The sequence below is a fragment of the Acomys minous genome (genome assembly GCF_964271855.1).
Source record: "Acomys minous genome assembly, chromosome: 6".
Lineage (NCBI taxonomy): Eukaryota > Metazoa > Chordata > Mammalia > Rodentia > Muridae > Acomys > Acomys minous.
The window spans coordinates 50112903-50137799 of NC_140487.1; the positions used below are offsets into that span (position 1 = coordinate 50112903).

The following is a 24897-nucleotide window of genomic DNA, read 5'->3' on the forward strand; positions in this document are numbered from 1 at the left end:
TACCTACTATATGATTTGGTTTATGTGAAATGTCCTAGAAAGGCAAGAGAGGAACAGTTGAGTGGGAAATACTGGAGGCATGGAGATGGGGTGACTGGGAACAGGCACAAACTTATGCTCATGGTGATAGAAATAGTCTACAGGCAAATCATGGCCACGACTGTACAACTCTGTCGATATGATATGATGAGTTTTCACAGTGTGTACACCTTAAACACTGAATATTATAGCATCGAAAATCTATCCCAATAAAACTATGTTTAAGCAGAGTGGTGGGTTGGATAAGAATGACTTGTATGTTTTTGGATACTAGACCCCCAGCTGATGGAAGAATTCGGGAAGGATTAGGACACGTGGCCTTGTTGGAGGAAATGTGTCACTGGGACCAGGTTTTGAGATTTCAAACTTCTCACACCATTCTCTCTCTCTCTCTCTCTCTCTCTCTCTCTCTCTCTCTCTCTCTCTCTCTCTCCTCTCTTCCCCTCTCCCTCCCTCCCTCCTTTCATTCCCCCCATCTCTCTGACTCTTACTTGTGGATAAGGATGTAAGTCTCAGCCATTTCTCCAGAACCATGAATGCCTGCCTGCTGCTATGCTCCCCACCATGACAGTAGTCATAGACTGGAACTGTAAACCCCCAATAAACTCTTCTCTAAGTTTTCTTGGTCACAGTGTCTTTTCATAGCAATAAAAAAGTAACTAAGATAAATCATATTTAATTTAGCATTTTAATCGCCTACCTACATTATTCAAAGTCCTCCCAGAAATGTTTCTTAATTTTAATTGAGCCATCACATGACCATGTAGTTCATCTACTTCTCATTTGCATAACTGTCAGGTGGAAAGCAGAAACGTAATTACCCACAAATTACTCTCATTATTATCCCCACTGATTTTAAACAACCACAGTGCCTTTATGAGTAATGTCACTAAAATTGTGTAACTTCAAAGTTTTATCAACAATAGGAAATAGTGAAGGTGAACTTTGCCTTGCTCTCTTTCTATGATGCACAGTGCATCTCGCCCTAGCTGTGCCTCTGCAGTGAGTTGTACCAGAATGCCCTTATCTTTTATTTTAAGGCAAGTTGATGGTAGCTTTTATATATATATATATATATATATATATATATATATATATATATATATATATATATCAACCATTCATGTACTGAATGATCTTCTTTATATATGGCCAAACTTAAAAGGCCAAACTCATAGGAGTTGAGAGTAGAATGGTAGTTGGCACTGGTCATAAGTAAGGAAGATGGGGAAATATGAGTCAAGGGATGAATGAGGCCTGGGGTTCTAAATCAGTAATCATATTCAACAAACATTATACTGTATAATTGAAACTTACTGAGTAAATCTTACCACACACAAAGAAAATTTCTTTTTGAAAAGAATCTGTCAACGAGGGGATTTTTCTGATTCATTGTTTTTTAATATGGAGATGAGTCATCTTCAGGATAAGACAGAAAGCAAAAGGGAGTAGTAGCATGAAGTCTCATACAAACCAACATCAGCTTGGAGATGTAATTCCCATTATGGCAACATGCTCATTTGATTCTGAACATACAGCTAACTGTGTTTGAAGTTTTCTATCATTGAAACGTCTCCCAAGGACTCAGATTCACGTTATTGATACAACTGCTTTCAGGAGAAACTTTTCCCTTACATGTCTGTCTGGTGTTATGTCCTATGCTGACCATGTGCATTTGGTATTTTTAGCAGGCTGCTTCAAATGTCTTGCAGACAGAAGGCCAAGTGAACACTACACTCATAATTTTCTGAAGAGCAGAGTATAGCAGGCTCTTTTTACACTGCAAATGGAAGTGCTGTGTGTGAAAACACACCATACATAGATCAGCATTTTCTCTGAGTAGTAGAGTGTTAAACCAAAGTCAGAAAACTCAGACACATGTAAAAAACAAACAGTTCAGGAGAGCATGTTAGCCCTGGGAGCTAGCAGTTGAACAGTCCATAGTACAGCAGGAAATCACAGCACAGCAGGAAGGTGCTGAACCAGCTATTTCCATCACTAGCTAACCATTCAACATCACAGCTGACTGTATGACCAAGAAACAGCTCTGGAGAATTCTCCATTTTCTAATAGAGTAATGGGTTGTGAATAAATGTTCTTCTTGAGGAACTCTGGACCATACATATTGTCATTACTCAGAGCACCCTTTCCTGCAATATCTTCTGCTTCCATCTACATCTCATAAAACTCAAGTTCTTCAATTCTGAAAAAAACAAAAAAACAAAAGGTATGATGGAGAAATTTTAGCAAAATCTATTGTTTAATACATAGTATGATTATCAGTGTTAATGTCTGAGTTTTGATGATTGTGTCAAGCACAATGTAATGAACAGGCAATTATTAACAGGAAGGAATGCTGGGTGAAGGACTTACAGAAATTATCTTTGCAAGTTCAGGGGCAATAGCAACCTCTGTTGGCTTGTAATTGGAAGGAACCCTTATAAAAGACAGAGTAATAATAAAAATCAGGTATAAGTTGACTGAAATTGTAAATTTGTACATGATATATGCAATGATTGAGTAATCCTCAAAGAAATGACTTTGGAGTCCATCTTCTAGAGCATCCTCAGCAAAGCATAGCAGACGTTCAGAGAAGGGATGAGACAAAGAAAGGGGGAGCTTTGTATCTGATAGTGACAACTTTGGGGAAGAAAGATAAATGGCAGAGAAAACACAATTAGTAAGGCCTGTTAATATAAATAAATCCCTTAGTGCCAAGCACCGGCCAGTTAGGAGCCACACCTGTTTTCAGTCTTAATCTGTGCTTCCTTGGTAGAAGGCAGGAGAGCCTCGTCTTTGTGTACCTATGTGTCACTTTTGGGGAAAAGGCAGGAAGAAGAGCCCTACTTCTTAAAATAGTCTTGAACTCAACAATGTATTTTTAGAATACATCATATTCTGACTCTTACCTAAGGCTTCTGGAAATACAATACATGTCACAATAAAACCATTAAAGGGCAAACTCAAATACGGAGCAATTACTGTACAAAACATAGTACGAAAAGTTTCCTCGTCATAGTCCATCCATTACACATATGAGCCTTCCTGTGGTGTCTGCTCTTACACCATGGTGAGAAGGGTCATTTTAGATTTCATTCACTCTCGTGGTCTTTTATTTTTATGTAACATATATCATCCGCTCACTTTTATCTCTGACATATATATGTTTAGACTCACCTGTAAGGAAGGCAAGGTGAGTTAAATCAGAAATATGGACTTAAATCCTACTTTACCAACCTTGCACAGAGGTTGACTGATCTTTAACCTGTTTCTTCATCTGAAATAAAAATGAGGGCAATGAGTTGAACAATCACTGCTGCAAGTAAACACATAAGGAGTTTTCACAATGCCTGGAGTGCAACTGATTATCTAGAAACATATTTCTCTGATTGTGCCCTGGCCATCACTGCTACATTCAATTTCTTGGCACAGAGACTTTTTGGTTTAAGTTTCCAGAAACTCAAAGCATAGATGGATGCTCAGAAGTGAGTGAGTGATATTAATCATTGCCTGGTGTGGGTTTCCAGGTCTACTACTTGCTTTTTCGGTTACTGCAATAAAACACATGGCCAAGGCAAACAAGGTTATCACAGTTCCAGGGGGATAAGCATCCATAATGGTAGGTCTGTAATAGGTGGCCTCCAGAGAGGATGACTCAGAGACAGTTTACAGCCATTGGAAGTCTTTTTTCCAGCCATCTGGGACCACACACAGGTATCTGGGACCCAAGTATAGTGTAAGTATTCAGAATAAGGGTTTTTTGAAGGCAAAAACCACATCCTGGTATCTTGCTCTGCAACTGCAGGGGCAGGGCCAAGGTTGACTCAAACAGTTTAACAGAAGCTAAGATAAGTTAGCTGGTGTATCTTCAACTTGGGTTCCTAGAATAGAGTTGGGAAATTTCCACAGGAGTCTCCATCAAGAAGCCTGAATTCTAGTGACTATCCTAAAATGGCCTCAGAAAGAATACAAGATGGAGGAACTTCTGTATCTTCTTACCCTGTCCCAGGATGACATGACAGCAAGTGGGAGGCATGGTGGCAGGAATTGGGAGCTGAAAGCTCACATCTTGAACCACAAGAATAAAGCAGAGGGAACTAGCAGTAGATCCAGTCTTTAAGCCCTAAATACCTGCCCCTCCGCCCCTACACCCATACCCATGACATGCTTCCTCTAGACAGCCCGTACCTGTACATCCAAACAGCCACCAACTGAGGACCAAATACTCAAATGCCAGAGGCTAAGGGAAACTTTTATCATTTGAACCACCACACCAGGTGAGTGAGCTAAAGCAGCACTGGAGTGGCTTTTTCTTGGTCTGCGAGTCTGCCAAGCTTTCTAGTTCCCCTCGGCATTTTTCTCTGGGTTATTAGTGTTCTCTTTGCAGTGTTTGGGTTCCCAAAAGTAAATAATCATGACTATCTGGTGCAATCAATCAGAGGTTTTTTTGTCAAGCTACAGTAGAAGGCAGAAAAAGCATCCCTACCTCCTACCCTCAACCACCCCACCCCACCCCACCCCACCCCACCCCACCCCCGACGCACACACACAGAGTAAATGAGTAAGACCGAACAGATTCTCTCTTTTTTTTTTTTTCATTTTACTCTGTGAAATGGACTGTGCCTCCCACTGCCACCTCAAAGCTCAAGCCACAGTTTGGGAGCCTTGGTACCTTTGTGAGAGGATGCTCTTAGACATCCACAAGGATGCTGTTATCTTTAATACCAAATCCTGAAGCAGACAGTTTATTGCAACACTGTGTCAGTCTTGCCTGCGTGCTTTGGGCCTAATAAGAAATCAGTAGTACTAGAATAATAAAGGGTAGCAGTTTCATTCTTTAGTTGATAGTGTGTAAATGTTTACTAGCATGAGCTCCATTACTCTCCATTCATTCTCTCTCAAAAAAGGGTGGCTGGGTGGGTGGGTGTGGTCAATCATTTGTACCTAGTGGCTACTAAGATAACATGTTGAAAATGCAGCCCTCAGTAGGATTATAGTCCTGCTCTGAAGGAGCACACATCCTTTAGGGAGTCAGTGTTGCAAAGACCTCATTGTAATGCACTGTGGAGCGTGTTATAATTGAAATGTTCTAGCACATTGTGGTATCATAAAGGAACATTTCACTCTGCAAAGACAAAGAATGTCAGACAAGGAAAGGCATCCTTGAAGAGATGAGGACTATCTGACTTTAAAGGCGTAGCGGCCACGGAAGTTCCTCTAAGCACTATTGAAACTACTGGCCCTGGGAGCCAAGCACATACATCCTGTTGTAATTGGTCTGGAATGTTGCCTAGGCAGGAGCCTTTGAAAGCTGTGACATTCCAAAGAATGAGTAGAAGCTAGCCAGGCTGAGAACAAAGTGCGAAAGGACGTGAAGAAAAGATTTAGTGAGTATGAAAGGACAGAAGCAAAGTCACTGAGGCAAGACAGACCTTGCTGTGTGAGCAGGAGGACATGTGTTCCAGACTGTGAGTGCAGACTGCCGGAGAAGTGGGTGGGTATCGGGTCTGCATGGCCAGAATAGCATCACTCTGTTATCTGAGTGGAGGTAAGTAGACATGTTAGAAAAGCCAGATGAGGAGAGACTAACGGTGCTGGAAAAATCATTCCTAAAAGTAGTTGCTAAAGTCATATTAAGGGATCTCAAGTATAACAGGCATTTGATGTGTTAGGGAGAGAGAGAAATCTGGTAGCAGGTGGATGGAGATTAATACCTACTGAGAAAGAAGGCTGCAGTGACTCTAGCTAAAGGAGGAAACAAGGTGTGCGCACTTCACACCAAGCTTTTGAGATGCCTATGGAGTGTTCAGGTGGGTAGATGGCATTGGGCCATCTGGTCCAGGTTTTAATCTGGGTAGGAATAGATACGTGAACTCATTTAAGGCTGTGTTGCTCTAGCCTGCTACTGAAACAGCAAATAAGCAGTTCAAGATAAAGATGCATAGGTTGGTGGTGGTCCTTGTTTCTCCATTGTATGTTAAATATTCATTTGTCCTTTGTCCATTTGAAGGAAAATCTGAAAGGGCTATGGGCTTGCTGATTTGTGACCTTGACCATATCAGAATCCCAGCAGCTTGTGGGAGCATTTAAACCCACAACTCTGCTACTGCACAAAGCATATAATATAGGCTGACCATCTGAGTTCTAAGGATGAAATTCTAAATACACTAGCAATGAGGAATGTACCATATATGTCCATGTTAGGCTAGTTATGCACAGTTCTTTGGTTCTTTTTGTTTTACTCCATTGGCCAATGATATTTAGTAGTCGTGAGATAAGGCCCATATGTCATCAGTAGCAGGTTATGAGCAAAGCAAATCTTAGGCCAAACTGTGCTGATACAGGCAGACATTTGATAGTATTCTGGCTCTCTGTTGTCATTATAAACCACTTTAAGAGTTCATAGATTTTAAAAGTCAGTTTTATAGTTATCTGTCACAGTTTGGAGTTAATGGCAATACAAGCTGGGTCATTTTTTTCTTGCAAGATATCAGGAACCACAGCCACTGGAGTTGTGGAGATTGGGCTGAACATGCAAATGGCCACTTGCAAGCTGATTTTGGCTGGCTCCTCTTATAAAGCCAGCGCATCCACGGGTAGTCGCCTTACACAGCCTGGAAGCTGAGAGCAGACATCACCAGAGCAGTAAAAGGACACTTGCATACTGGGAAGAGTGATCTGCCACCTTCTGTTCCCAACACAACCAAGAGGGCCTTCCAGACTCAGAGAGTGGCAAGGCACAATGTCCATATCTTGATGCAGGAAGGTCAGGGTCACACTACAGATCATTTAGTTTTCTGTGGGGAATGCAATCTGTGTGTACTGACCACGGAAAGCACCATCTTCCATAATTACTGAGCAAGGTCAGCACAGTCACACAACCTGTTCTCTCAGAATATTGATGTCTCTGATCCTTGTTCTTTTTGCTGCTTCACAAATACATTTGATGAAAAGCTTTACCAGAGGCAACTTAATGCAATTTGAGAATAAAAGAGTTTATCTTTGCTCTTTGAATATCCAGTACATATGTAGTTTTCCACTATTTATGAAATAATGATAATATGTACGTATAAAGAGTCTAGGAATTCGCCATGAATGACAGCTTAGAGTATTTTCATAATAAACTTGCCCCTGAAATAACAGAAATGAGAGTAGAGCATTAAATATGAACATTTAAGCCTTAGCAGTGAATTTAAGTTATAAAGTTCAATTTAGTAAATGTGTAGATAATCATTTTGAGCTTTTTACACACTTAAAAATTTAGACTGAATGAAATAACTTGATGGGGGGGGGGGTGATGAGAGCAGGAAAACAGTGATTTCTGGTCAATCTCAGGGACTCACCAACATAGAAGGGGTCCTCTGTGAAAGAAGGACCTTGGCTGAACTAAGAGAAAGACTGTGGCTAGCCAGCAGTTTTAAATGTAGGGAAACAGTCTAGTGGAGTTATAATTAAGTGTTCTCATTGGCACAAGTGACTTTAGCAAATGCAATTCGGTGACTTGTGCCCAGAATTGAGAGGTGTGCACAAGACATGGAAGTAAAAGCTAACACTGGAAGTACTTGGGAGAAAGCAAAGATGGGGAGTGAAGGACACTTGCTAGAGGCTTTACTATGATTCCTCGGTGTGTGCAGATACTTGCTGAAGATACTCAAGAGAAAAGACAGTCCTACTATCCAACCAAGGTGTTAGGAGCTGAAAAGAGGAGAGAAGAGCAAGGATAATGAATTGTCTTTTTAAAATATTTTTTTATATTTTACATATACATTTATATTACTACACATAAATAAAATAAACTACATACCAAGAAAAAGCACAAGAAAATCGGGAATTATATTGTTACATTCATACTGTTTTGTTTATTTGTATTTGGTAACCTAAAGAAAGCATCTTTCCTATTTTAATGAGTCTAAGTTTCTGAATGTAAATCAATATCTATCATATCTCATTTCTATCAACTTAAGACATATATCTAAACCTTAAAATATCTTAACCCCTAAACAACTAAGCTTAATTGTATAACTACACTATCTGGTCTTCAACCCCATCAGAGATTTGAGAAGGAATAAAATTAATTACCTGAGTATACAGGAAGTGCAGGTTAGTAGCTTCCAAGGTAAAAAAAAATGACAGAGACAGTTTGCTGCCTGAACAGTCACCCAAAACTCTCTATAATGTTGGAGCATCACCTTCAGCCTTCAGGCCCAGTATATCTGACAGACACATTTGTGAGACAGGAAATATTGAGGACTTGCTTGCCCTGTCATAGTAGAGTTTGGCCATGGACTCTGCCTGCATTCAAGCTTGCCCATTTTTAGGCAGAATTCTGTCTGTAGGTGAAACAAGGACATTTTGCCCAGTGCTTGGTTTCCCACCTTTGAAGCCATCTCCACAAGGAGGTTCTTTGATGCTGATCATCTTCTTGGAGGTAGGCTGGATGTTGTCAGGAGTTAACCTGTCTTATTGTCAATGAATTCTTAAAACAATAAAAACGTCTTTAAATGCCATATCCTGTGGGTCTCTGAGGGTTTTGAAGACCTTATATAACTATTTTATCTTATCTATGTATAGAACCGTATCTATCTGTTACACTTAGGATATATATGCTAAAAATACACTTGTAACTGACACGACCATGATTTGACCAACTAACAATTAACTTGTATAACTTACTTAACCTAAACAGCCTGCAATAGCACTTTCAAAGTATTAGGTAAAACTTGTATTCTATTTGACCTCATATTAGAGGAGAAATATATATAATGTGTGTGAAGGATAATCTTAAATTTGAATTCTATACCAATGTATTAAAATTAAATTCATTTGTCGGGTTTGGCGGCACATGCTTTTAATCCCAGCACTCAGGAGACAGAGGCAGGTGGATCACTGTGGGTTCCAGGCTAGCCTGGTCTACAAAAGAGAGTCCAGGACAGCTAAGGGATCAATATACAATATACAAAATTCTATACCAACAAATTAAAAATTATTTTGTGAGTAACAATTAAGGCCTTAAGTTGAAGAATAGATTCAATAATCTATTTTTTGTTGTACCATCTCTATGTATTTCTATATCCCTCCTTCTTTCTTCTGAACCCTTATCTCCAAACCTAAGAAAGAAGATAAAGGAAAAGAGAAACATCCCTGAGTCTAACTTTGTTTCTTCTCTGAATAAGACCAACAGTAACTTATAACCAACTCCCAATGAAAATAAACATCTATAGCCCAAGAAAGCAAGCAAAAACCTATCCAACCCCTCTTAAGGGAAATGAGGCATCATTATATTAAGGTTTCTACAGCCTGATTTGGGATGAATAATACCTTTGTAGGGGGCCAAATAAAATTGGGGGAAATGGTTAAACAAGCTAGGAATAGCATTTGTTTCTATTGTTCTAAATGTTGAGAAATTCCAAGCTAAATAGAGGTCCTGTATGGGACAGTCTAAAATGCTGGACCAATTGGGATCAGAAGCTTTCTGCAAAACTGTTCTGGGAGCCATCTTGTTCTGATGAGGAGCAACAATTGAAACTCTTGGTGCTGGAACATGAAGGATACAGGATGTCAGCATCCAGCATGGTGAGAGGAATGAATCCTGTCAGGTCTGATCCAGCTTTAATGTACAGTTCTTTTGTTCTGAAAACTTAAAATTTCTCACAAGCATTATGGAGTCCTAAAATTATAAATGTATGAGGTGTGCAGGGCACACAGAATAATTAAGGTTAGTTCTCTGCTCTTTGTATGAGTAGAAGAAAGATATATGTAAGTTTTCACTCATGCCATATGAAGAGTGGCATCTAATAATAAGTCACGGGGATTCTGTAACCAGCAAGAAGTATTATCTGTGCATAGACATTCATGTCTCAGCCGTTCTCAGAGCTATTCCCATGTAGTAGGGTTAGCAATATAAGTTACCTGCTTGTTCTGAAGTTTAAATTTTACATCCCTATTGTGGCTCTCTCCCTCATCACCTCCTGATCCCACGCTCCCTCCCTCTGCTAGTCCTCAGAAAGGGAAGCCCTCCTTCCTAATATCAGACCTCAGTCCATCAAGTCTCATCTGTACTACCAGTATCCTCTTCCTCTGTGGCCCACCTAGTAAGACTGACCGGCCAGGGGGAAGTGATCAACATTGGGGAGCCAGAGTCCATGTCAGAAGTAGTCTGTACTCCCCCATATTGTGGGACCCACCAGGAGACTGTGCTGCCTATCTACTACATCTGAGAAGAATGTCTAGATCCTCACCATGCATGATCCTCGGTTGGTGCATCAGTCTCTGTAGTACCCCCCTCCTCCACCTGGACTTTTTAAATGTATATTTTATTTATTCTAATTTATTCACATTACATCCTGATTATTATCCCCTCCCTCTTATCTTCCCATTCCCACCTTCCCTCCCTCATCTGCCTATTCTGCTCCCCTAGACCTCTGGTAACAGCCTATTAAGTCTCATGAGGATAGCCTGCATCCCCTTCTGTGTGTCCCCATTCCTCCCCCTCCACCACCCCCGGCTCCCCCCACCCTCCGTGCACTCACTTAATTGTTTTGCTGATTCTTTGTTCCTCATGGGAGGCTGCACTCTCTCCTATATTAGGAGAAATTCAGGGTGCTTGAGGTTGTCCACTGTGATAAGGGGAAGCCTGTGCTCCTGGGTTGTTCCCTTCAGAGTTTACCAGGTCTGCTCTCTAGACACAGTCCATACTGTGCACCACTATTTTGGAATTCCCAGATGTTTCATGAATTGTCTTAAGAAGGAGGAGAAGAAGAAGAAAGGAAGGAAGGAAGGAAGGAAGGAAGGAAGGAAGGAGGGAGGGAGGGAGGAAGAAACAGAAAGAGGAAGGGAGGTAAGGAAGGGAAGAAAGAGAGGAAGGAGAACAGAAGGAAGGCATCTGATAAGGAGGGGAAACAGATGTACCTACAGTGGCAAATGAGTGGCACATTTACTAATGTGTCGTTTACTTTATTGTTAGAAATATTTTTATTTTACTTATTTTGAAATGTGGGACTTGAGAATCCCACATATGTACATAATGTATTTTGATCGCATCTACTCCAACTTCTTCCCCCACGCCTGCTGACCCCTCCCCCACAGCATCACCCCCCAGCTTCACGTCCTTTCCTCTACTCCGCTATTTTATTTTAACTCACTATGTCTAATTACTGCTGCCCATATATACTTTATTTTAATTGGCATACAAAATAACAATTTTCTTATGATATTTTTATACTAACAGCTTGTCCAACCCTTTTCTGTCCCCCCCCCCCCCATGCAAATACACAGACAGAAACTAGAAACTAGTATCTACATATAAGAGAGAGCATGTCCTATTTGTTCTTTGATCCTGGGTTGCTGTATTTTCTTTCCTATTAAATTGTTCTTTTTACCTGTAACTGACCTGGAGGCCTCTCTGCTCCCTTCCTCAAGACATCTGCATAACTGAAGCAGACCACAAAGCTTTCTATAAGACAAACAACTGCTAAGTTTCTGTGTTTGAAGGATAGAAGTCACAGTAGGAGCCCTGCTGGGTCTTGTTTGAGGAGGGAGGCAGCACTGAGTAGCTTCCAGAGGAGAGACTGAAATCGAGAAGATGATGAAATACACACTAAGCTTAGGAAATGTCTTGAGAAAAGAAATGCTCATCAGTGGATGCTCTCCAGAGATGGCGTGATCACAAGGAGCAGGAGGAGCAAGAAGGACACGAGGATGGAGGCAGAGTCATGCCCCACCTCTCAGAGACCAAGAAGAGATAGAGCTACCAGGCTTATTTGGCTCTGTGGTATCAACAGCAACCATAACAGGTGGGAGTCCCTGTGGAGCAGGCTCAGTCACGTTCCCTGGACCTTTGAACAACCTCAGAACGATAAGGGAAGTGAGTCTCACAGCTCTGAGAAACAGGCATTCAAAGGCTGACGTGAAATATAATTTGGAAAAAAAGAAAAGAAAAAAATTCATAACTACTTTGAGTACTATGTAAGAGTTTATAGGTAAAGGAAGGCAGAGGGGAATTCTCTATAGAGCCTTTTTGTTTTTTACAAAAATTAAAAATGCAGTTCTTCTGCTAAGATTAAATAGGATAAAAACCTGAGTATATAAAGAGAGATCCTGATCATTTCAAAGTATGGCAGAGAGGAAAGCTTTTGTTGTAGATAAGAAGGACAGAATATCCAGAGTTACCTGGGAAAGTCCAGAGCAGAGGGAGAATGTAGTACATTGAGTATGGTCAGCACACGGAACAGGATTATGAGAAGAGGGAGGGAGGGGGAGCATGATGAGACAGAGAAGACTGTGCTGCCAAAGGAGACTGAGAGGAAGACAAAAGAAAGAACTAAGATGGCACTTAACCAAAATGGCAGGTTGATAAAGGAATAAAAAACTGGAAGCCCTGAGCTGGGTGAGTCTGGAGGTCAACATGCACTTTTGGTATGCTAACAGGCACCAAAGACGGCCATTTGTCCCATTCAACAGACAAAAAAAACCAACAACAACAACAACAACAAACAAAAAAAACAAAAACAAAACCGGTTCCTGTAGGCTTCACCTTTTCCAAACCAACTTTATTTGGGGTTCTTTGACGTGTATGCCTCCCTTCCAACCCACCTACCCTAAATGGGAGAGAAAAGAGGTTAACGAGAACAGGAGAAGTAGACCTTCTTGAATTCAGTTCCTGGGAGCAATTGCTCTGGCGTAGTCAGCAGGATTTCAGCAGAGCAGCAATTCCACCCACCAATGTTGCTGCTGGAACCTGGAACAGCAGCTGAAGCCCAGAGCCCCGAAGCCTTCACTGGAGCAGTTCTCTCTAGGAGCGTCATGAAATGCAGCGATGAACAGCCAAACAATACCAAGATCCAAAAAGCCCCAACCTCCTGTTTGAGCTCATATACATATCTCCTGTCAGAGTCTGTACTAGGATGTGTTTCAGCTGGCAAAACCCAAGCCCCCACACACCCACACCCACCCCCGCACCGAGATTGTTAAGTGGATAAACAACCCATGTTCTCTCACAAGTCTATTCCCCATCTCATACTTGGGATCCAAACAAAAACATGTTTATATCCAATACCTATCCCACATTTGGGATCAAAACAAAAACATGTTTACATTCACTACAGGTTCCACTGGTAGAGAGAAACAGGCACCAGATTTGGGGGGAGTAGATTTTCTTCAGGACTTAATGCTGTTTTGAAGATATTTGTGAAGAGGTGAAGCAAAGGAACCTTTATGAGGTGACTGGATGGGATTCTGACCCAGCATTTAAATTTCTAGGCAATAGTTTAAAGTTCACTTGAGAATGGAAGTCATTACTTCATAGTGGTGTTAGCAAACAAATTACATTGTTTCTAGCAGAGTGCAGTGATTATAGAACATCAGTTTAAAAAGAATTGCTGGATTTCTCCTGAGCTATGGCTTTAATTCAAGGGTATGACAAAAGAAAAACAATATTCAGAGCAAATCATGGTATAGGGAAAAGACTGTGGCTTGCAACCTGCACATTGTAGGAAGGCAGATTACTGAGAGAGAAAACCCTGACCAAAATTTATGCAGAAAATGGCATCCTGGAGTTTTCTGGAGATCTGATGAGAATTCCTTGGGTTGGGTTGACAGAGGTTGGACAGAGGATAGTTCGGCTGAGGTAGACTGGTTGCTTTGTGGTTAGGTGGGTTGATATGCTTTACGTTAAAAGGAAGTGGACTGAGCTAAATTAGGTTGGGTAGAAAAACTTGGTTTAAGGTAGGTTGGGCTGGGGTGTTTGTTGGTTTGAGGAAAGTTAGTTGAGGTATATTGGACTGAAGGAAGCTGAGTCAAGGCAGAACTGGGTTGATGGGGAATGAGATGAGACAAGGTAGGTTGGTTTGGGTTGTATGTTGAAGTGGAGGATCAGTTGAGGAGTTATATTGGACAGAGATGGGTTGGATAGGTGGTTTAGCTATGGTTTCCATTGCTGTAGTGAAACACCGTAACCAAAGCAACTTAGGCTTTATACTTCCATATCACTGTTCATCACTGAAGGAAGTCAAGACAGGAACTCAACACGGCAGGAACCTGGAGGTGTTGCACCAGATGTTGCCCAGAGCTCAAGATCCCCAAAAAGAACAAGAAAGACTCGAAAACTGCTATAAATACAAGAGGAATCTTTAATGTTTTAGCTTGAGCTGGATCGCACCCGACACCAAATCAAAAGTATCAGGAAGCGACCCTAGGGCATTGATCTGGGGACTTTTTATAAGATCCTTTCCTCCCAATGCCCCTAAGCAGAGGAGGATCCTAGTTTGGCAATCATCTATTGGTTGAGTAACATAAGGGGGTCTAATGTCCAAAAGGTGCCAGGCTACAGAAAGAGATGCCAAGACCACCCATGGCTTAACTTCCTTTGTTCTATTTGTTTATTGCTTTGCCGAGAGAAGGTCTGTTTTCCTATCTCTTGTGGGGCAGATCAGTTGCTAGGTAATTCTATCTCTGGTAGGGCTTCTTTCCTGCAGCTGTGAGCTTGAATCTCCTTACTTTTTCAAATCTCCTTTTCCTACCTTTTAAGTCTGTTTTCTTCAAAGAACTTTGTGACCCTTAGGCGCTGAGGCCATTTGTGGCTCTGGTGGCCATTGGTTTTAATGGCTATCCAGATGGTTTGTTAGAGAACAGTATCGTGTTAGCTCAGGGGGGAAATGTATTCCCCAGTTTGGGTCCATCTTTATCAATCACTAATTAAGAAAATGCCTTACAGGCTTGTCTTCAGTTGTCTTATGGAGGCATTTTATTAATTGAAGTATCCCCTTTGCCAACTTAAGTGACTTTAGCTTGTATCAAGTTGACATAAAACTAGCCAGCACACTAGAGTGTGAATTGAGCTGAGGTGACATGGTGGTTTAAGTGACCCCTGGAGGCTCGTGTGTTTCAGTACTTGGTGCCAAGTTGGTGTACTATTTGGATAAATTAGATGTGGCCTTTTTGAAGGAGGGATGTTACAGCACACTATATATATATAACATGGATTGAATTCTTCTGTATTAAAATAGAACTTACAATAAATGTCTGATTAAGAGTTGTATGTTTCTGAGGTTATAGTGGTATATTCGGGCTAAGAGAAACTGACTTAAAGATGTGTGTGTAACTACTTATATCTTTGATAATTTTGTTAAGCTTTAGCTATTTTCAGAAGTTGAGTCATATTTTAAAATCTTATGATATTTTGTAAAAGTACACTGTAAAAAGATGAAGAATATGAGGTTCTTAGTCTCTGTTGACTGCGTTTATGGTTTAAAGTTTAATTTTATACTAAAGAATTTTCAATTCAAAGTTATAATTCTTTAGGTTTAAATCTTAATCTTAAAAAGCTACTAACTTTATAAACTGCTAAAGATAATTACCACATGAAAATTAGTGGCCAGTATCCTTATAAATGATCAAATTCCTTAATGTGTTCACAACTATGCTTGCAGTCATGATGAATACAAATGTAATTCATTTACAAAAATAAGCTTTAGCTTTCTATATACATTGTCAAAGTCAAGCCTGAAGCAAGTAACTGAAAGCAATTAAAGTTTGTTTAGAGTAAAATAATATTCAAAATCAAGTACTAGATTATGCCCCTCAGACCCCTCAGAAAGATCTGTTGATTATGGAATTTAAGACATTTAATGAAAGGGAGAAGCAGGAAAGAACAGAAAGGGATTCCTATGTGTGCTAGACAGTTTGATGTCTACTTAATCCAAGCTAAAGTCATTCAAAAAGAGAGAATCTCAAATAAAAACAAAACAAAACAAACAAACAAACAAAAAGTGCCTCCGTAAAATTGGGCTGTAACAAGGACAATACATGCAGTAAACTTCGAACCCCTACCCAGATCTAGCCAATTGACAGAATATTCTCCACAGTTGAGTGGAAAGTAGGGTCTGACTTTCACACGAACTCTGGGGTCCCATATTTGACCACGGCCCCTGGATGGGGAGGCCTGGCGGCACTCAGAGAAAGGATAGCAGGTTACTAAGAAGAGACTTGATACCCTATGAGCATATACAGGGGGAGGAGGTCCCTCTCAGTCACAGTCATAGGGGAGGGGAGTAGGGGGAAAGTGGGAAGGAGGGAGGAATGGGAGGATAGAAGGAATGGGAGAACAATTGAGACATAATATGAATAAATTAATAAAATATATTAAACATTCAAAGGAAAAAATATTGGGCTGTAAGCAAAGCTATACGGTATTTCCTTAGTTATTGATGTGGGCAAGCCCAGCTATTGTATGTGATGTCATCCCTGGACAGGTTGTCCTTAGCTTTATAAGAAAACAGGCTGAGCAAGCTATGGAAAGTAAACCAATAAGTAGCACTCCACCTCCTGTGCCTAGGTTGCTGCCCTGTTTGAGTTCCTGCCCTGACTTCCTTCAATGGTAGATTTCTGTGTGGAAGTGTAAGCCAAATAAACACTTTCCTTCCCAACTTGCTTTTGGTTATGGTATTTCATCCCAGCAATAGTAACCTTAAATAAGACACTATGATAGACAGAATACCAGCTTCTGGCACCAGCCCTGAGGCTACCTCCAAAGAACATGTGACTCCAATGCAATACACCTGGAGTTTGCTTCAAGAGTGACAACACTGTTTACTCAGCAATGAACTGCCCAACTTCATTGACTGCCACCGGAATCTGTCCCCAAATGTGGATACCAGAGGATCCATCCTGATAGGTCAGCTCCCTAAGTTCCTCAATAGGAAAGTCTCTTTGATCTTCCAGACATGGTAGCCAAAACCTGGCATTTTCCTGTGTGGTGGGGAAAGCTTGAGGGTGCATTGTATGGCACCCAAAGACTGATACTTTCCTGAGTCTTTGGCCCCTGACAACCACAGAGGAGCCTAGGGTGACTGTCCAGATAATGAGTAAGTCTCTGTCATTTTTAATAGGTTCAGGACCTACTTAGGTTATACTTCTTTCCTCAGATCTCTGCAGGGGGTTTTGATTGCTAGCTCTGCCAATTCAGGGCTACAGGTCCTCTTCTTTGTTCTCCTTGGAGCCATCTGATTGCTCACTCCTTCTTCCTCATGCCTAGTTGTCCAACCTCACTACAGGGTAGAGATATCATGGCTAAATCATACTTTGTCGATGCCGCCCCCGACCAGCAAGAAAGACACCAACACCAGGAACTCTTCTTGCATCAGTTTATTCAGAAACTTTGACTACCGGAGTGACCTCGGGAAAAGCTCCCACAGAACCTTTGTAGTGTGCCTGGTCCTATCAGAGACTGCCACGTTGTCGCTCTTGGTTGGTGCGTTCGGATCACACCACCTCACGCTATGCCTTCAGGCATGCACATAAGGGGCTCGTTCAAAGGCGCATTGCACATGCGCATAAGGGGCTCACTCAAGGGCACATTGCGCATGCGCATAAGGGGCGCATTGCGCCGGGGAAGCAGCAGGGGGCGCTGCTATCTGTGGCTCTCCACAATACTTTTCCTTTTTATATATTGCAAACAACTCCTTCCAGAATTTTCCCTCTCCTTGTCCACTAGATGACATTAATGCTTCACCCTGTTTTTTTCCAAACTCCATTGTTGACCCAAAAGTATGAGACACCTCTTCCCCTTCAGTGCCTTCCCATCATCCCTCATTATGATCTTCTTCTGGGACCCTATGGTATTAAGACCAATATTATATATCTTTAAAATATACACAAGGCTTCTTCTCAACACCTTCTCAAGAAGAGTATTCTCAGGCCCATTCACTTTCAGTATAATACCTCCATCTTGCTTGTTCTAAAGCCTGATGGTTCCTGCCACCTGGCCTAGAACTTCATGATTATTAAAGAAGCAGTTCTTCCTATCCACCCAGTGGTGCCTAATACTTGCACTCTACTTCCTCAGATTCCCTCCTTTACTTCTCACATTATTCTTCTAGGTTAAAACTGGTTGGGTTGAGCTGCCTTATATTGGATGAGATGAGATGAGTTGGGCTTGGAAACCAGTGCTTCCATCATGTTTATCACATTCTAACTCAGAAAGACACTTGTCCCTCAGAACTTTTTTCCAGAACTGACTCACACAGATAGAATGCTTCTAGATTATAAATTGTCATCTTGGAGATCTTTACATGTAATCTAGAAGAAGAGCGGAGAGAGCATTCAACACTTGCTACTAAAACCCTTTCTACTAAAGGTAAATACATATTATTTGTATCTCTATTGATAGGGCATCAATGCCAATTTAAATATAAGGACCATGTTGCTTTCTTTTGTTCCAAGAAAGAGGGAATGTGTGCTGAGCTATACCAGAAGAAAAAAAATGAGGACACAAACATTACTAATGTAAGGCACAATGACAAAGTACCCAGAGAGCTAACAGGAAGATTTTTAAAGAACTAATCACTTAGCTATTATCTTTACGACTTTTGTTCATGATTTGTTATGCAGTCCAGACTCCCTTAATTGCTGAGAAATAAGTTTCAGCTGTAAGATGATTCTGGAATTTCCTTGACTGAATACAGTCAGCTTTCTCAAATCATATTTACTCCATGAGGAATACCATATCCAAAGCACTTGTAGAAAAACACCACCTCAGGCTCTATACCTGAACTTGGAATAACTGTTAAAGTTTATGATAGTATCACTGTACTTTTGAGATGTCTATTGAACTTCTCCTTCTGCTCAGTGCTCCTCCCCTTCTCACATGATGATACCACAAGCAGTCCAAATAATCTATGATAATCTCCAGCTCAGAATCTGCTTCCTGGGAAGCCAATTTCAAAGAAAATCAGAATTTCCTCTGTGGTTAATTGGAATACAGAGCAAAAATGTGTTTATTCCAAAATTAAGAATTTCAAGATGGTGGTGGTAGTAGAGCAATCAACACAGGCTCTTTCCAAGCACTTTCTGTGATTATGTGGGTTACACGTCCAGGAAAGTGGCTATGTGATGACTCACATATACTTTAAAGTTTTAAATTATGAGAGCAATGGTGATTTATCAACTAGGCCTTCAGGTGCTGCATAAATAATGGGAAGAAGTATGAATATCAGGTAATTTACAGAACAGGGACTTTGAAGGCTTCATTTCAGTGTTATATCATAAACAGCCAGAAGAAAAAGCCAGAGAAGTGATAGCCCCATCCATAGCCCCCAATACATGAGAACATAGAAATCAGTGTCCTCTATAGAGAAGTAGAATTGAATCAAAGTGATAGGAAAGGGAAAGTTTTGTGCCTTTTTCACCTAGACATGAAGATTTTACCACAAAAGGAACTGTCTAATATGTGGCTAACTCTCTTTATTCCGGGCTGTTTCTACATTTGCAGTGGTATAATGATTTCATTGACATCTACCCAAATCTCAGGCATTGGAGACTAGGAGTATCTCCCTTAATGGGCTTTGATCCATTCACTTTATTATCCATTCCTATATAAGATAGTTCATTCTCTTAATAAAAAATACCCTTTTGTGGGACTATGATGTTAAGATCAATGTTTGGCATTTCTGGATAGTTTTTTTTTTAGCTTGGTTCAAGATGGCAGACTCCTTTCCTCACTTGGGTTCCTTCTCCTCCCCATATGGGCAACTCCAGATTCTCTAAGGAGAGTCACATAGCCCCGATAAGAAACCTGTTCAGTGTGTGCCTGGGGATTCGTTGAAACACCCACCCTATGCTAAAGGTCTTGGCTTTCAACCAATGATGTTTAACCATACCTAGAGTTCTTCTACCGCCTAGGGGGTAATTAAGTACTGTGTTCCCCTTCTTATAATAGGGCTGTGGTATTGCATGTAAATGAACTATCCATGGGGGCCCCTATCCCCAGTGAATCAAAAACATTTACCCTCAAAACCGTTCCTACTGCCCAAGGTTTTTAAGTCCCTATTTCACTTGAAATAAACAGACCAGCATCATCTATCTCACCACGACAGGCTAAGACTCATCATTTATTCTGGGGAAGGATGAGCTCTTCTTCTCCCCAGTGAATTCATCATTGAACCCCTGGGGCTTGGCTACTGGTGAGTCAGCTACATGCTGCTGCCCATTGTGAGCTTCTGCCATCCATCTACAGGTCAGCAAGGCCATCTTTCTACCACAGCTCCACCCACCACAGTCCCAGACTGCCGGGAGGAAGTGGCCAGCTGTTGCTGAAGCAGCTGTTAAAACTGGGCTCCTGTTTTGAAACTACAAGCTAGCCTCCATTACCAGCTGCCCATGAAGCAGCTACAGACTGCTCAGGACTTCTTTGCTGCCAGGCTCAGGCTTCAGAGCTTCCTTGAGCTCCTTTGACCCTGCACTTCACCCTTTTCTACACCAGGGCATATATTTCCGATTTCATGCTCAATGGAGCTGAGCTTCTCTAGAGAGAATCCAACAGTTTTAATCATGGCATGGTATGAAACATTGTAGGATATTAGTTGCAGGTAACATCTGTGAGCTATGTAGAGTTTTTTGCTCTCAAAGACATGCTTGTCCAAACTTTAATCATTGTCTTAGTTTGAGCAAATGTACAATGCCTTGAAATTGCATTTCCAATGAATGTTATTGAGCTAAGTATGAAAAGTCTATATATTATTAGCAACTGCCTCTCCATGTGTCTTTGATATACATCACAAATTTATTGCCACTTTGAAATGTTTGCTGGGTCCAGGGAAGCAACAAATATGAATTACACTACTTAGGGGCTGGAACATGGTGAGCAGAGACTGCTGAAATGCATAGAATCCTACACGTTTTTCATTCCTTTAGCATACCCTTGGTACTTTTCACTTTCTCCTGTCCCAGAAAGGTAGTTCTCCATACTACTTTCTAAAGAAAAGATCTACCTGCTAAATATGCTCCTTAAACTAATACAGAGTTGTTATATGCCAGAGGATAATTACTATTATTGAGTTTTTATACAGAGGAAAATGAAGGCCTACAAACTACTCTTGCTAAACATTTTAAGAAATAAACTTTAAAAAAAATTGTGACAAATGGAAGTTATACCTCTGATTGGGATATACTGGGAATTTCAAATTATTACAAAAAAAATTAAACTGAATATAATGATAATAAAGCATTTAAATGATACAGATGAAGGAGTTGTGCAAAGCAAACTATCCAAACTTTCATAAGTGCCAATTGCCAGGGAATCAGACAGGGGCCAGGTAACTGTATCTAAGGGGACTTGTGACAGGACAAGCAAACAGTAGGCCTACTCTCCATGTAGAGCTTGGCATTCAAAAACAATAATTGATTAAACATGTTGGGCCTTGATGAAGCCTCCGATGGAAACAGATGCACAAACAATAGGAACAATAGGCCAGGCTCAGGGGGTTCTGTGTAAGAGTGGAGGAAAGAATTGAGGGAGCCAGAAAAGTCAAGGACACCACAAGAAGACCTACAGAGTAAACTAACCTGGGCCCATGGAGGCCAACAGAGACAGAACTACCAACCAAAGACCTTGCAGTGGCTGGACCTAGAGTCACTACACAAATGTAGCAGATGTACAGCATGGTCATCATGTGTGTCCCCTAACAAGGGGACTAGGCGCTGTCTCTGACTCTGTTCTCTGACTTCAAATCCCTTTCCCCTAGCTGGGCTTCCTTGTCTGGCCTCAGTGGAAGAAGATGAACTTAGTCCTGCTGTGACATGAGGCCCAAAGTAGGTTGGTACCCCTTGGGGGCCTCCCCTTTCCTAAAAGGAGGGTGAATGAGGGAGGAGTTGTGAGGGCAGGACTGGGAAGAAAGGAGAGAGGGCCTGGGATCATGCTGTAAAGTGATTAAATAAATAAAATTAGTTAAAAATATGTTGGGGAAAGTTGAGGGCTTAAATATGGGCCAATGCTACCTAGAGGTTGTATTTTATGATAAATTATCTGAGTAGAGTTTTGAATAGTGACTGAGGGAGAGAATTCCCTTCTTATAAGAATCAGAATGAGATATGTAAGAGATGCACTGTGACCAATGCCCCAAATGCTCACATGATCTTGCAACATAAACACACAGAAAGAAAAAGAAGCAAATATGAAAACATTCATTCAGAACAAACAATAGAGGGATATCAAGATATTTTTATTCTTCTTGTGACTTCTAAATGTAAAGAACATGTTTGGATACGTTTGGGAGGGTAAAGTCCTGCTTTGCTGTAAGGATGGATTTATCTATAGTTTTACTAGCAGGTTAGAGTTTATCCTCTGTTCTGTTCACTATAGACAATTAACTCATTCATATAAAAGTATGTGAGAGCTTACCCCAGTCCAAAGGCAATTCTTGGCACTGAGATCATTGATATGACCAGTTCAGGAAGGAATGCTCTCTTCAGTGAGCTTGCATCCCAGCAGAAATGAGGATGTATTATTTGGGTGGTTGGTAAATGCCAAGCACTGTGGAGTCAATGAAGAATCTCTTTGCTATTGGAACTCTGCTGGGAGAGAGAATGTATCATTTAATGGGCAGGCAAATCTCACTTCTTAGAATATAACCTAAGCAATTCAAAATATCTCTAAAAAGTATTTACGCAGCCATGCACAATTCACTATAATTTTCAACAGCTAAGAGATAAAAGTATCCATCAGCAAACCAACGTATCCATGAACAATGAATAAATAAAATGTGGTCTGCACATGCAATGGACTACTACACAGCCTTTAAAAAAAGAAAGAAAGAAAGACTGTGATGATACAGCATGTGTGAACCTCAAAGGTATACTGAAATAATCCAGTCAGAAAAGACAAATGTTAAATGCTATGTTATTATATTCATTTCCATCAGTGGTTCTCAATCTGTGGGTAGCAACCCATTGGGGGGACAAAAGACTCTTTCACAGGTGTCACATATCAAATATCCTGCATATCAGATATTTACATTTGACTTATAACTATCAAATTATAGTTATGAAGTAGAAAGAAAGAAAACTGTTATGTTTGGGGTCATCACAGCATAAGGAACTGTATTAGAGGGTCATAGCATTAGAAAGGTTGAGAACTACTAACTCAAAGTATTTAAATTGGGCAAAATTATAGAAAGAGAAAATTGAAATCAGTATGTCAAGAGCATTTAGACATTCATTACAGGGTGGTATTTTATTAGGACCTTATTAGGACCTTAATACAATTTGCATTTGGATTTCCTTATTCAATGATTACATCACACACACACACACACACACACACACACACACACACACACACACACACACGTTATAACAAAAAATATTCAAACCAAGAAGGGATGTTATATACTGCCATTATTGATAATCTTGTCATGTGTTTAGTAAGTTTGCTGTGGATTGGGAACTAGTTTTGTATGTAAAAGGGTAAGTAAGCCTTCATGGAAAGATCTCACTCCTCCAAATGTTCCCAAAAGCAAAGCAGCTAATATTGTAAGCCTTCAAACAGAGTTAAAATCACCAAATGCTTGTAATTTATTAACATTACTGGGAAATACAGCATCTCAGCATCCTGAATTTAAATGTGCAAAAAGGGCAGGTGACACAGAACATTTGCTAAAACAGTTACCCTGTCACGGACCCCTTTCATCCTTGTTTTATGTGCACAGATGCTGATATTTTCTGTACAGCAGAGGTAGATGGTACAGTAATGCCTTAGGCCATACCTTGTCTGATGGGAAACATCTATTTGGCAGATCACTGAAGATGCTTTGTTGATCTCAGCAGGAACAGAAGGAACTCTAAATGCAGCTCAGACTGTATCACGTGTAGTCTTCAGATTTCCACCAGTTTAAATTCTATCCTTTGACACAGGGAAATGCAACACAACGGCACTGTCCAAAGCACTGTGCTTTAGTCAAAGCAGCAGGAATTGAAACATGTAGTCACATCCACAAAAAGGATATGTACGCGTTTGCTAGTGTTCAGTTGGCTCCTTCCTTTCCTGAAAATAGTCTCTCTTAGGTATGTCAAGATAATGACCGTGGTGATTTGATTAAGTATTGGCCCCATTGGCCTATATATTTGAATCCTTTGGTCATCAGAGAGTGGTGTTGTTTGCGAGGGATTAGGAGGTGGTGAAGTAGGTGTGACCTTCTTGAAGGAAGTGTGTCAGTGGGGTTGGGCTTTGAGGTTCCTTGCTGCCTGTGGGTCTAGATGTGGAACTCTTAGCTACTTCTCTAGCACCATGTCTGCCTGCGTGCCACCATGTTGTCAGCCATGATGGTAATGGACTAAACCCCTGAAACTGTGAGTAAACCCCAATTAAATGTTTTCTTTTGTAGGAGATGCCATGGTCATCATGTCTTTTTTTCAGCAATAGAAGACTAAGATAGTGACCAAGCTTAGCTACCACACTCCAATGATGATTACTAATAAAAGGACCAGTAAAGATGTTAAGAAAGAAAAGCCTTTACATACTTTTGATGGACATTTACATTGGTATAGTCATTTCAAAGAAGAATATGGGTTTGTTTGTTTTTTTTTAAAGAATTTTAAAATAGAGCCTAATAGAATTCTGCAATATCATCTCTGGTTATATATACTATTCAGCTTCATGTTACTACAAAGAATTAGGAGTCACTAACTTATAAAGACAAAAGATTTGTTTTTGTTGGTGTTTTTCTTTTCTTCTTCTTTTTCTTTTTTTTTTTTTTTTACTGCCCTAAATTGTTTAATGGGGTATGAACTTTACAAACATTCATTTATTAGTGGTAATGGTGGAGCTGGAGAGTATTGTGTCTTCTCCAGGCTGTACGTCGAGAGCCACCAATAGTATGGTGGGACTTGTGACCCTTTCAAAGGCCGCCAGTAGACGTCAGCCCACATATTTCTCTGTGTTTGTACACTGGTTTGCTGATCCACTGGCTGTCAGGAATTCTTCTGATAGTGTAATCAGATAGATCAATGAAGATAACCTAAAAATTTTTATATGTGGAATTTTCACCAACCCAGTAAGAATTCAGGACTCTCAATGCCCCACAATGACAT

At 40.6% G+C, this 24897-nt stretch overlaps 1 long non-coding RNA gene across 1 annotated transcript; it reads right to left on the reverse strand.

Moving 5' to 3' along the window:
• Positions 1-1448: 1448 nt before the first annotated feature.
• Positions 1449-24286, reverse strand: LOC311600392. Its single transcript, XR_014780232.1, has 5 exons — positions 23574-24286; positions 22211-22380; positions 3277-3316; positions 2413-2476; positions 1449-2242 (listed from the first exon to the last, which is right to left on the reverse strand). It is a non-coding gene; the product is annotated as an uncharacterized lncRNA (long non-coding RNA).
• Between the last annotated feature and the right edge of the window lie 611 nt (positions 24287-24897).